Raw genomic sequence first — 13,577 nt, 5'->3', positions numbered from 1 at the left:
CCTCATTCACGGGCATTTAATAATACCAATACCTTCACCTCATTCACGGGCATTTAATAATACCAATACCTTCACCTCATTCACAGGCATTTAATAATACCAATACCTTCACCTCATTCACAGGCATTTAATAATACCAATACCTTCACCTCATTCACAGGCATTTAATAATACCAATACCTTCACCTCATTCACAGGCATTTAATAATACCAATACCTTCACCTCATTCACAGGCATTTAATAATACCAATACCTTCACCTCATTCACATGCATTTAATAATACCAACACCTTCACCTCATTCACAGGCATTTAATAATACCAACACCTTCACCTCATTCACAGGCATTTAATAATACCAATACCTTCACCTCATTCACAGGCATTTAATAATACCAATACCTTCACCTCATTCACAGGCATTTAATAATACCAATACCTTCACCTCATTCACAGGCATTTACAACCAATCATCAAGAGGAGCAGAGAAGCCTGAACTTCTCTTCTTACACTTCTTCTGGTTCCATAATAAATCTGTTGAATCTATTTCTGTCGTAGCAATTATTCCTATTGACAATTCTGTTGACGGAATTTGAAATATTTTAAAATAACGACAATTTTGAGAGCAAAAATCTATTTGTCTTTTTACAGAGACAAACACACACCAACAAAGATCAGAATCAATTAAATTGATTAAAACGTCCAGATATCAGTCCCAAACACCCACTTTTGGGATAAAATAGAGTCTAAGTAAAAAAGGGAAAATAAAACAATTCCACTGATGCATGCATGTCCTTACGAACACATGTCCTTATACACTGACTCGATATCATACACACTGACTTGTCAGTCATGAAAGAAGGAAAAATCTTTCCAAGTGTCAATAGGGATGTACAAGTATTGATCAACTAATCAATAACACTGATTGTGCTTAGATCGTACAATTTGGTTTGGCAAAATAACAAATCACTTAGAAATGTAATATTTCAGACAGCTATAACTCATAGTAATTCATAAATAGAATAAATAAAATGAAGATATGGTCCTAAATTGTATATTACAACAATTACATGGAGGTGAACACAAATACAGCGTGGACCTGGATATCTGTCTGTGATACGTTGTGGCTTTGAGGTCATCTTCCATATGGACATGAGGTTGTCATTGATGGAAGCGACCCAGAGACATTGGCAAAGGCATGATAAACAAACCACTGGACTCAATGCTTATAGAATAGGGGGGAAAACGTTACTTTCCACACTATGTGGAGATTCAACGATTTTTTCCTTCATTTTAATCATGGCATCGGTTAGCTTTTCTCCACCTTCCACCAAGTACCTTCCAGGACAGTTGTGAGGACTATTTTCCAAAAGGAAAATACTGTCCAGTGCCTTCAATCACATTTGTAAATTCATAATATATTTGCCCTGATAGCTGAAAAGTGGTTGTTCTGGGTGAAATAGACAGAATTATTCAAATAAGGTTTAATTTTTTAATGCAGAGATTCTTGCTAATACTAGGCTAATGGTAATCATGCCCTGGTCAAGTACTCAAGCTTTACAAACATTATTGTCCTTTTATCCTACTTATGTATCAAGCCATTGATGGAAGTTGCCACATAATCATCTTCGGAAAAACGTTGAAAGTTTACTGAGATTTACTGAATGTTACATCCAGACTGTCTTGTGTGTCCTGTATAAAGTGATTGATTTGTGTTGGTATTCACAAGGAAAGAAAAAAAACTAACAAATAGTGAAATAGTGACTTTTTGCCCCAACCCCCATATCAAGTGACCACCTTTAGTGATATCTGAATTATCTCAGAAATTCTAACACATTCTAAGTAAGTCAAACATGATTAGTGGTTTGATCAAGTCCTTGACGTGAATTAAGGAGAGACATACAGTATACAGTACAGTAACAGCACAGTGATTGGGTGAGAGGAAATGAATAAACCAACTGAAACGTTCTTTCCTCCCTGTGTTCACAGCACACCACTCCCCACTCATCCCCCTTCTAATAACTGTGTCTCGCTAATGCAACAGCAACAGCTTACTGCCCTGATACAAAATGAAATAACTACCACGTCCTGCTGTCCGTCTCTCCATTCCCAGACCATGTTCCAACATACCATCAAGACCCGATCTTAAAAGCAGACAACTGTCAAGTCCAATTGAAACCAACTCCATTCAATCACTTCCCAGCAACATATAGGAATACAAGGGGAAATACATATGTTTAGCAAATACTGCATTTATGCCAAGTTTTTTTTTTTAAACAATACAAAAATTATAATTGATAGTTTACCTTTGGGTATATAAGGGGGACTTGTGATATGTTGGGATTTAAAATGTTAAATCAAATGATTTATGGAACGCTAAAGGGTGAGATAAGAGCCTCTTGACTAGCACCCGAGTGAAACGAGCAGAAAACTACATCTTCCATGATGCAACTGTTCCTCCTTTCAGGTGGGTGGGTCTCGTTTAAAGCAAAATCTCAGCTAAGCGGATTCTCAGAGAACATGACAACCACTTTATGAATTACTAGTTAATAACGGAATTGTCTACAGAATGAACACCCTTTCTACCGATAGGAGGAGGAGTCTTCATAACTTTATGATTGTAGTGGATTCAGTAAGGCACATCCCGCTCGGTATCTGAGATCACCACTACTCCCGACATACTGCCAGGCAAAACAAGAAATCTAAACGGCAAACCAGTATGATGCCACATAAGTACTTTCTCCTTCACTATAAGATGTCAACTATATGGAAAATGTACTCAGCAAATCATGCCTTTCACATACAGTATACTTTTTCACAGCACTCCAAAAACAGAAAATATGGATAATCAAGAATTAAGAAGAAATCTGAATTACACAACCTAAAAGTATTGGTACTTAAGTAACATTTCTTCCTAACAAATAGTCTATTTAGTCTCCTGTAATATGGTGGCCTAGCAAATAATTAACAACAATACAAATATATAACAACATGAACTATTAAAAAAAATAAGAAAATGAGCCCAAATGTTAAACAACATAATTATATTCAATAATATCATTAACAACATTATCAATACAATTATTGTTAGTTTACCCTGTTACTTCAAGAAAAGTATTAGATTTTTCATTCGTTTGATTGTATTTCTGATAGCTAAGCAAAACGTTAGTTTTGGTGTAAGGAACAGCAGGCGAGCGGAAGAGAGGGAAAGATAAAAGAGGGAGTGAAGAAGGAGAGGAGAAACGGAGGAGAGATTTCTCTCCTCCTCCCTCACATCTCAGAGTCAAGCAGCAGAATCCGCTCATTTCCTCATGAGAAGTCGTATCGCTTTCTGTTACACTTGACAGTTCCTTCACTCTCCTTCACTCTGTGTCCATTGTCCAACTAACCTTCCTCAGTTAGAAATATAAGAACGATGTACACAATGTAGCGTCTATTCGTTCTCCTCGGACGGAGAAGCAATTATCCTGTTCTCCAGCTCCATCTCTTTCTTTCAGACGTCAGACTCGATGCTGGAGAGCTTCTCGTAAACGTGGCCGTTGCTCGAGCCGTTGAAGGGTGTCTGGCCGCCCTGCCCCACCAACCCTAACCCCCCGTCCCTGACCGGCAGTAGCTTGTTGCCTCCCAGTCTGGGGCCATGGTGGTTCCCCATGGGCCCCCCCAACCCTCCCCCGAGACACAGATCATTGGGGAACCTGGGGGTCACGTTGGACATGACCCCCGTCGTGGCTGACGCCGGAAAATATGAAGGCACCCCCATGGAGCCTCGGAAGTCCCCGCGGCTGTTGTTGAGGAGATGCTGTGGCGGTTGTTGCTGTTGCTGTGGAGACATTTTGACGTAGTACGGTTTGCCGCCATGTAATAGACACTGGTCGTCGCCGAAGGTTGGGATGAAGGGGTTCTGGGTCACCTTATCTGGGTAGAGAGATTTAGACAAGGAGTAAGTCCCGGCCCCTTTGCCACTACCGCCCCCACCACCTCCACCTCCCATCATTCTTCTATCCCTGTCCCTCATGTCTTTCTCCCCCACCGACCGACGGTGCAACCCACCTTCTCCTCGTTCGCCTCGGAACAAACTGAAGGAGGAGCCTCCTTTCGCCCTCTCCCGCTCACTACCACCCCGGCTGAAAAAGGAGGGACTATCTCTGTCCCTCTCCGCGTACTGGGCAAACATTTGGGCGTACGGGCTAACTCCCTCCATGTAGCGGTCTTTGTCTTTCAAGCTCACGCTTCTGGGTGGGAGGAGCTGCCCCCCTCCCCCTCCTCCTCCCCCTCCTCCCCCACCCCCGCCCATGCGTCCGCCACCTCCACCCTTCTGCAAATCCACAAACGTGTCGTAGGAGTGTTGTCTCCGTAACACCCGCCCACCTGGCCCTAGCTTCCTGCGCTGTGCATGACTTTGTGATTGGCCAGCCCCCCCCCGTGTCACCACTCTTCCCCCTCCACCCCCATCTGGCTAAATATGAGGTTATCTTCACTGATGTCATACAGGTTGCCTGGTTTCTTACACGACTCGCACCGTTTGCAAGAAGCAGAGCTTGGACGACTATTTCCCCCTCCGGCACTAGCGCCCCCACCTCCTCCGCCACTAGCGCTCCCATGCGTACAGGTTCCCCCTCCCCCATGGTGAGAGATGGACTTCCCTCCTCCCCCGCCACCACCACCACTGTGATTCCGACACTCCCAGTCACCCCCTGCTATGCCTCCACCCCCACTTCAGACATGTTCTTCTCCCAACACGTGTGGGCCTGTTGCCCTGACGACCCCAAGCCCATTCCTCCGACTACGCCACTTTTACCCTCTGACTTCTTGGGTTTGTTACCTTTCAGGAAATCCTCCACAGGCACTAGGCTCTTACAAATGCCACTACCACTACTACCGCCAGCGACTCCTCCTCCCCTACTGCCCATCGGACAAGGCCCGTCGGCCACATCCACATGCTCCCACTTGGCAGAGCCCTCCTTGGAATGGACCTGCTCCGCATAGAACTCCCTCAGAATTTCTTTGTCGCGGAATAAGTAAGGTGAAGAGTTACCCCCTCCTCCACCTCCTCCTCTCTTCCGCTCAGAGGGGACCAGGGGTGGGGAGGCTGAGCGGTGTCCCAGGGGCCCGCGGGAGAAGTGGTGGTGGACGGTGTGATGGTGGTGGGCTCGCCTCCGGTAATCAATCTCGTCCTGCTCCCGTCTGGATTTGGCTGAGGCGGGCCTCTTTTTCAAGCTGTCCCTGTACTGTTTACGCCTCTTGGCGTTTCCCTCCAGATTGCCGTAGGTGATGGTGTGTGAGGAGATATCCGACACATCATCGCCCCCCGATCCCCCGCCACCCCCTCCTCCTCCACCCATGCAGTATCTGTCGTGACCACCCCTGTCGATAAACCCAGAACTGGACGCCCCGCCTTTGAAAGAGAACCTCCCGTAGAGGTCGTTCGACTTGAACTGACCCACCTGCTGACCGGAGCCTGAGGCCGAGGCGTGGCCTGCGATCAGGTCAAACTTATTGGTGTTCCTGTGAGTCAGGGAGGCAACGCGGGGCTGTGTGGTGAATATGGGCGCTACCCCTCCCCCTAAACTGTCACAATCAAACATCCCTCCCTCCAATGAACTGGTACTGCCTAAGCTACTCGGCCTGTTAGGCGGGGGGCCGGACATACCCAGAGCCAGCCCGGGTCCCGGACCTGAGTGCTGGTGCAGGTAATGGTCCTGGTACAGGTTGTTGTCCTTCAGGGGCAAGTTGCCAAAAGTCCTCTCCACCTCGCTGATGTAGTCGCTGAACATGTTGTCCTCTGGCAGGTAGGGCGGCAGCGGGGCCTTGCGCTCTTGCAAGCTGCGCCGGTGCTCGGAGACGTCGTAGATGCTGGGTGACTCGCCACGATGGTGGCCACCGTAGTCCAGGGCGCCATGCGTGTGCGGCGAGCCGTTGACCCCCGGGATGGCGGTCATGTCCTTGGCTGTGCGGAGCAGTCGCAGGATGTTGGAGTGGGTGTTGTTCATGTTCATGTTCATGGTGGCCGATGGAGAGTCCATGGCCGACTTGTTCTCCTCGATCTGGACCCCGTGGATACAACTCCAGATGCCCTGTTGGAGGAACAGATGAATAGGGGGGATGGTGAATGGTGGAGAACAGGGGGAGAGGGATAGAGAAAAACATGGGGAGAGGTGGAGCAAGTGAAAGAAACCAACACAAAGACAGATTGACGAAAACAGAAACAGGGTAGATTGGTGGACGAGCATTAGAAAGCGGACGGGAGGTGGGAAGGTGGAGAGAGATGAGAGACAAAGAGAGAGAGGTTAATGCACTGCAGTGTTTCATCTGGCCACCTTGTTTACACACTATTAAACAGTAATAGGGGTGAGTTCATCAATACGTTCTCCCTGGGGAGCACACAGAGCTTTGGCCCCTGCAGAGGCTCAGAGCCTCTCCTCTCTTCCTCTCACTCAGACCCAGTGTTGGAGGGCAGATCAGAGACTCGATTGATAATGACAGGAGCGCCATTAGCGTCTAGTTTTGACCAACCAATCAATAAGTTGAATCAATTTAATTTAAATTCAGCTGACAGCACTTTTCCCGGGGCAATTCAAACCCACTCTCGATAAAGACACGTCACGAAAATGAATCATGCAATAAAAGTCTTTTTGAAATACTCTGCAAAATGAAAGGCAGGTGTGGTTTTGTTGAAATGTTACTTGATTATCTGGTTGTGATTTTGGCATTGTGAGGACAGTAATTCTAAGAGGTGACACCAACAAATCAAGGCAGGTATTTAGGATCAGCGCAGCGTTTCTCATGCCATTCCAGATGAAAAAACGAAATATCATTGCCTGCCAGTGGGGCGTCATGTCAAAGCAATTTTTCTGTCCATCTCTTAGTCACTCCTCTCCCCTGGCCCCCTGAATTCATTATTCTTTTTTCTACTCTTTACACTCTTTTATTTCTCTTTCACTCTTTCTTTGTGTCTTGTTTTGTATTATTTGATCTCCATTGCCTCCTGGTCGCCATGGTGAAGCTTCTCCTCCAACGGAACTTTCTTTATCTGTCTACGTATGTCCACACAATCCCTCTGTAAAGGTGATAGGACAGAGGTTACTGGCACATCTTTCCTTTAGCGCTCCTCTGTTCCTTCTGTTCCCCTTTTATGTTTTTTATCATTCTTTTTCACGGACAGGTTTCCTTTTCCTCTCATCATATGCCCTCTCTTTCTTTCTTTCTGTCCCTCCCTCCCTCCCTCCCTCCCTCCCTCCCTCCCTCCCTCCCTCCCTCCCTCCCTCCCTCCCTCCCTCCCCTCCTCCCCCTCCCTCCCTCCCTCCCTCCTATACTCCCCCTCCCTCCCTCCCTCCCTGTATGTGTGCAGATTGGTTGAGCGCTATACTTCCTCCCTCCCTCAGATTGGTTGAGCCTGTATGTGTGCAGATTGGTTGAGCGCTATACTTCCTCCCTCCCTGTATGTGTGCAGATTGGTTGAGCCTATACTTCCTCCTCCCTGTATGTGTGCAGATTGGTTGAGCGCTATACTTCCTCCCTCCCTCCCTGTATGTGTGCAGATTGGTTGAGCGCTATACTTCCTCCCTCCCTGTATGTGTGCAGATTGGTTGAGCGCTATACTTCCTCCCTCCCTGTATGTGTGCAGATTGGTTGAGCGCTATACTTCCTCCCTCCCTCCCTGTATGTGTGCAGATTGGTTGAGCGCTATACTTCCTCCCTCCCTCCCTGTATGTGTGCAGATTGGTTGAGCGCTATACTTCCTCCCTCCCCTGTATGTGTGCAGATTGTGCAGTATGTGGATTGGTTGAGCGCTATACTTCCTCCCTCCCTCCCTGTATGTGTGCAGATTGGTTGAGCGCTATACTTCCTCCCTCCCTCCCTGTATGTGTGCAGATTGGTTGAGCGCTATACTTCCTCCCTCCCTCCCTCCCTGTATGTGTGCAGATTGGTTGAGCGCTATACTTCCTCCCTCCCTCCCTGTATGTGTGCAGATTGGTTGAGCGCTATACTTCCTCCCTCCCTGTATGTGTGCAGATTGGTTGAGCGCTATACTTCCTCCCTCCCTCCCTGTATGTGTGCAGATTGCTTGAGCACTATACTTCCTCCCTCCCTCCCTGTATGTGTGCAGATTGGTTGAGCGCTATACTTCCTCCCTCCCTCCCTGTATGTGTGCAGATTGGTTGATACTGCGCTTGGTTGACTTCCTCCCTCCCTCCCTCCCTGTATGTGTGCAGATTGGTTGAGCACTATACTTCCTCCTTCCCTGAGCGCTATACTTCCTCCCTCCCTCCCTGTATGTGTGCAGATTGGTTGAGCGCTATACTTCCTCCCTCCCTCCCTGTATGTGTGCAGATTGGTTGAGCGCTATACTTCCTCCCTCCCTCCCTGTAGATGTGTGCAGATTGGTTGAGATTGGTTGAGCGCTATACTTCCTCCCTCCCTCCCTGTATGTGTGCAGATTGGTTGAGCGCTATACTTCCTCCCTCCTCAGATTGGTTGAGCCTCTTCCTCCCTCCCTCCCTGTATGTGTGCAGATTGGTTGAGCGCTATACTTCCTCCCTCCCTCCCTGTATGTGTGCAGATTGGTTGAGCGCTATACTTCCTCCCTCCCTCCCTGTATGTGATTGGTTGAGCAGATTCCTCCTCCCTCCCTGTATGTGTGCAGATTGGTTGAGCTATACTTCCTCCCTCCCTCCCTCCCTGTATGTGTGCAGATTGGTTGAGCGCTAGATTGGTTGAGCGCTATACTTCCTCCCTCCCTCCCTCCCTCCCTGTGTGCAGATTGGTTGAGCACTATACTTCCTCCCTCCCTCCCTCCCTGTGCAGATTGTTGAGCGCTATACTTCCTCCCTCCCTGTATGTGTGCAGATTGGTTGAGCCTATACTTCCTCCCTCCCTCCCTGTATGTGTGCAGATTGGTTGAGCGCTATACTTCCTCCCTCCCCCTGTATGTGTGCAGATTGGTTGAGCGCTATACTTCCTCCCTCCCTCCCAGATGTTGAGCGCTATACTTCCTCCCTCCCTCCCTCCCTGTATGTGCAGATTGGTTGAGCGCTTGAGCAGATTGGTTGAGCTATACTTCCTCCCTCCCTCCCTGTATGTGTGCAGATTGGTTGAGCGCTATACTTCCTCCCTCCCTCCCTGTATGTGTGCAGATTGGTTGAGCGCTATACTTCCTCCCTCCCTCCTGTATGTGTGCAGATTGGTTGAGCACTATGTGTGCAGATTGGTTGAGCTTCCTCCCTCCCCTGTATGTGTGCAGATTGGTTGAGCGCTATACTTCCTCCCTCCCTGTATGTGTGCAGATTGGTTGAGCACTATACTTCCTCCCTTCCCTGTATGTGTGCAGATTGGTTGAGCGCTATACTTCCTCCCTCCCTCCCTGTATGTGTGCAGATTGGTTGAGCGCTATACTTCCTCCCTCCCTCCCCTTCCTCCCTCCTCCCTCTCCTCCCTGTGTGCAGATCCCTCCCTCCCTCCCTGTATGTGTGCAGATTGGTTGAGCCTCCCTCCCTCCCTCCCTGTATGTGTGCAGATTGGTTGAGCGCTATACTTCCTCCCTCCCTCCCTCAGATTGGTTGAGCTCCCCCTCCCTCAGATTGGTTGAGCGCTATACTTCCTCCCTCCCTGTATGTGTGCAGATTGGTTGAGCCTATACTTCCCTCCCTCCCTGTATGTGTGCAGATTGGTTGAGCGCTATACTTCCTCCCTCCCTGTATGTGTGCAGATTGGTTGAGCGCTATACTTCCTCCCTCCCTCCCTGTATGTGTGCAGATTGGTTGAGCACTATACTTCCTCCCTCCCTGTATGTGTGCAGATTGGTTGAGCGCTATACTTCCTCCCTCCCTCCCTGTATGTGTGCAGATTGGTTGAGCGCTATACTTCCTCCCTCCCTGTATGTGTGCAGATTGGTTGAGCGCTATACTATGTGTGCAGATTGGTTGAGCCTCCCTCCCTCCCTGTATGTGTGCAGATTGGTTGAGCGCTATACTTCCTCCCTCCCTCCCTGTATGTGTGCAGATTGGTTGAGCGCTATACTTCCTCCCTCCCTCCCTGTATGTGTGCAGATTGGTTGAGCGCTATACTTCCTCCCTCCCTCCCTCCCTCCCTCCCTCCCTCCCTGTATGTGTGCAGATTGGTTGAGCGCTATACTTCCTCCCTCCCTCCCTGTATGTGTGCCTGTATGTGTGCAGATTGGTTGAGCGCTATACTTCCTCCCTCCCTCCCTGTATGTGTGCAGATTGGTTGAGCGCTATACTTCCTCCCTCCCTCCCTGTATGTGTGCAGATTGGTTGAGCGCTATACTTCCTCCCTCCCTCCCTGTATGTGTGCAGATTGGTTGAGCGCTATACTTCCTCCCTCCCTCCCTGTATGTGTGCAGATTGGTTGAGCGCTATACTTCCTCCCCCTCCCTCCCTGTATGTGTGCAGATTGTGTGTATGTGTGCAGATTGGTTGAGATTGTATGTGTGCAGATTGGTTGAGCGCTATACTTCCTCCCTCCCTCCCTGTATGTGTGCAGATTGGTTGAGCGCTATACTTCCTCCCTCCCTCCCTGTATGTGTGCAGATTGGTTGAGCGCTATACTTCCTCCCTCCCTCCCTGTATGTGTGCAGATTGGTTGAGCGCTATACTTCCTCCCCCCCTGTATGTGTGCAGATTGGTTGAGCGCTATACTATACTTCCTCCCTCCCTCCTGTATGTGTGCAGATTGGTTGAGCGCTCCCTCCCTGTATGTGTGCAGATACTTCCTCCCTCCCTCCCTGTATGTGTGCAGATTGGTTGAGCGCTATCCCCCTCCCTGTACAGATTGGTGCTTCCTCCCTCCCCCTGTATGTGTGCAGATTGGTTGAGCGCAGATTGGTTGATACTTCCTCCCTCCCTCCCTGTATGTGTGCAGATTGGTTGAGCGCTTGAGCGATTGGTCCCTTCCTCCCTCCCTCCTGTATGTGTGCAGATTGGTTGAGCGCTTACTTCCTCCCTCCCTCCCTGTATGTGTGCAGATTGGTTGAGCAGATTGGTTGAGCTATACTTCCTCCCTCCCTGTATGTGTGCAGATTGGTTGAGCGCTATACTTCCTCCCTCCCTCCCTGTATGTGTGCAGATTGCTATACTTCCTCCCTCCCTCCCTGTATGTGTGCAGATTGCTTGAGCACTATACTTCCTCCCTCCCTCCCTGTATGTGTGCAGATTGGTTGAGCGCTATACTTCCTCCCTCCCTCCCTGTATGTGTGCAGATTGGTTGAGCGCTATACTGCCTCCCTCCCTGTATGTGTGCAGATTGGTTGAGCACTATACTTCCTCCCTCCCTGTATGTGTGCAGATTGGTTGAGCGCTATACTTCCTCCCTCCCTGTATGTGTGCAGATTGGTTGAGCACTATACTTCCTCCTTCCCTGTATGTGTGCAGATTGGTTGAGCGCTATACTTCCTCCCTCCCTGTATGTGTGCAGATTGGTTGAGCGCTATACTTCCTCCCTCCCTCCCTCCCTCCCTCCCTCCCTCCCTCCCTCCCTCCCCCTCCCTCCCTCCCTCCCTCCCTCCCTCCCTCCCTCCCTCCCTCCCCCTCCCTCCCTCCCTCCCTCCCTCCCCCTCCCTGTATGTGTGCAGATTGGTTGAGCGCTATACTTCCTCCCTCCCTGTATGTGTGCAGATTGGTTGAGCACTATACTTCCTCCCTCCCTCCCTGTATGTGTGCAGATTGGTTGAGCACTATACTTCCTCCCTCCCTGTATGTGTGCAGATTGTTTGAGCGCTATACTTCCTCCCTCCCTGTATGTGTGCAGATTGGTTGAGCACTATACTTCCTCCCTCCCTCCCTGTATGTGTGCAGATTGGTTGAGCGTTATACTTCCTCCCTCCCTCCCTGTATGTGTGCAGATTGGTTGAGCGCTATACTTCCTCCCTCCCTCCCTGTATGTGTGCAGATTGGTTGAGCGTTATACTTCCTCCCTCCCTCCCTGTATGTGTGCAGATTGGTTGAGCACTATACTTCCTCCCTCCCTCCCTGTATGTGTGCAGATTGGTTGAGCGCTATACTTCCTCCCTCCCTCCCTGTATGTGTGCAGATTGGTTGAGCACTATACTTCCTCCCTCCCTGTATGTGTGCAGATTGGTTGAGCGCTATACTTCCTCCCTCCCTCCCTCCACAACTGGAGCACTAAACCAGGCATAGAAATCTGTAATCGACTAATATCTCTTGCAGGCGGCAATAATTAGATGAGGGGTTGTCTGTAATAGTGCAGAGGGTGAAAATTAATTCTGTAATGCAACTGCCAAATAACATCAACACCTGTACGCTTGAACCCATAAATAATGAATTTGTATTCTACCGAGGCTCTCCCTACAAAAAGAGGAAGGATACAGTAGAGAAAACTGCTTTTTCAAAATGCTCAAGAGGATATAAGAAAAACCTTTCGTAAGAAGTTCAGGCAGGTAAACATTTGCGACTGTTTCTCAAATGAATGATAATTGAGTTCAATGAGCGTGCAACAACAAAAACATTCCCTCCTCTCTTAAAAGGTAACATTATGCAAATGTGATTGTTCCTCAAGCAATTGTTTTCCATGCGTAAACAAGCTGTCTGACATACAATAATAACTGCCATGACAACTGCCATGGTAAATGACCCGCATAAACAGCCCTCGGAGCAGTCCCCATTTAAAGACACAACAACACCGTGATAAGGCTTTGTTCTTTACCATTCTATACAACTGGAATCAGTGGGCATGTAACTAACTGTAAGAGCCTTAGCGTTAGTGTTATATATTAAAAGGGCTTTCAAAAGGCCCATTGGCGATGATTGTTATGTTAGTTTTGCTAGCACCGTTAGCACGGATTAGCCTGAATTCGATTAGCGTTCACAACATCAGTAGTTATACCCGTTTCGTTATCCTTGCTCAAAGGGTATCATGCAGTGTCATTACTTATTACTATGTCTCTATCACAGTTAACAAAGTATCATTAGCTTATTAGTATAGGTTTTATTATGCCGGCTTCACATCATGTCATCTTACTCGTTGTCGAAAGATTATGCTCAAGTTTCTCACTTGGGAAGTATCAGAATAAACAAATATTAAACCCTACGCAAATAACTGACGTTAATTTGAACTCGGAAGTCCCAGGTTTCCGACATGATGTGAACATGGCATAAGTACAGAGTGTTAGCAACCTGATCAGGAAGTACCAATCCAGCCAATAACTCACCCTGCTGATGGAGAAGGTAAAGCCTGGCTTGCCGGTGCAGTAGCCCATGAAGCAGAAGCGCAGTTGCCAATAGAAGGCGTGCTCGGCAATGAAGGTGATGAGCGACAGAGCCATGGCCGCCCCCAGCATGTAGAAGACACCTGCCATGTTGTCCACGTCCAGCTGGCTGCTCATCACCTCGTTCTTCTCGTTGTGGCAGATCCCCGTCAGCCACAGAGCCTCCAGCTCCTCCATCTCTCCTGGGGGGACAAGCAGGCGATAGAGGGGGTTAGGAGGGGTTAGCAGGAGGGGTTAGGTTATGAAAAGGTTAGGGGAGAGGGGGTATATAGAGGGGTTAGGTTATGATGAGGTTAGGGTGAGGGGGTATATGGAGGAGTTAGGTTATGATAAGGTT

At 48.6% G+C, this 13,577-nt stretch overlaps 1 long non-coding RNA gene and 1 pseudogene across 1 annotated transcript; both read right to left on the bottom strand.

Moving 5' to 3' along the window:
* LOC124015945 lies at positions 1–3,260 on the bottom strand. The gene is made up of 2 exons (XR_006835261.1): positions 446–3,260; positions 1–408 (listed from the first exon to the last, which is right to left on the bottom strand). It is a non-coding gene; the product is annotated as an uncharacterized LOC124015945 (long non-coding RNA).
* Positions 3,261–3,283: 23 nt separating this feature from the next.
* Positions 3,284–13,577, bottom strand: part of LOC124015944 — a 191,619-nt pseudogene continuing 181,325 nt past the window's right edge.

The sequence above is a fragment of the Oncorhynchus gorbuscha genome, linkage group LG26 (genome assembly GCF_021184085.1).
Source record: "Oncorhynchus gorbuscha isolate QuinsamMale2020 ecotype Even-year linkage group LG26, OgorEven_v1.0, whole genome shotgun sequence".
NCBI lineage: Eukaryota > Metazoa > Chordata > Actinopteri > Salmoniformes > Salmonidae > Oncorhynchus > Oncorhynchus gorbuscha.
Note: the sequence above shows the minus strand (reverse complement) of the source record. Positions and strands in the feature narration are given on the sequence as shown.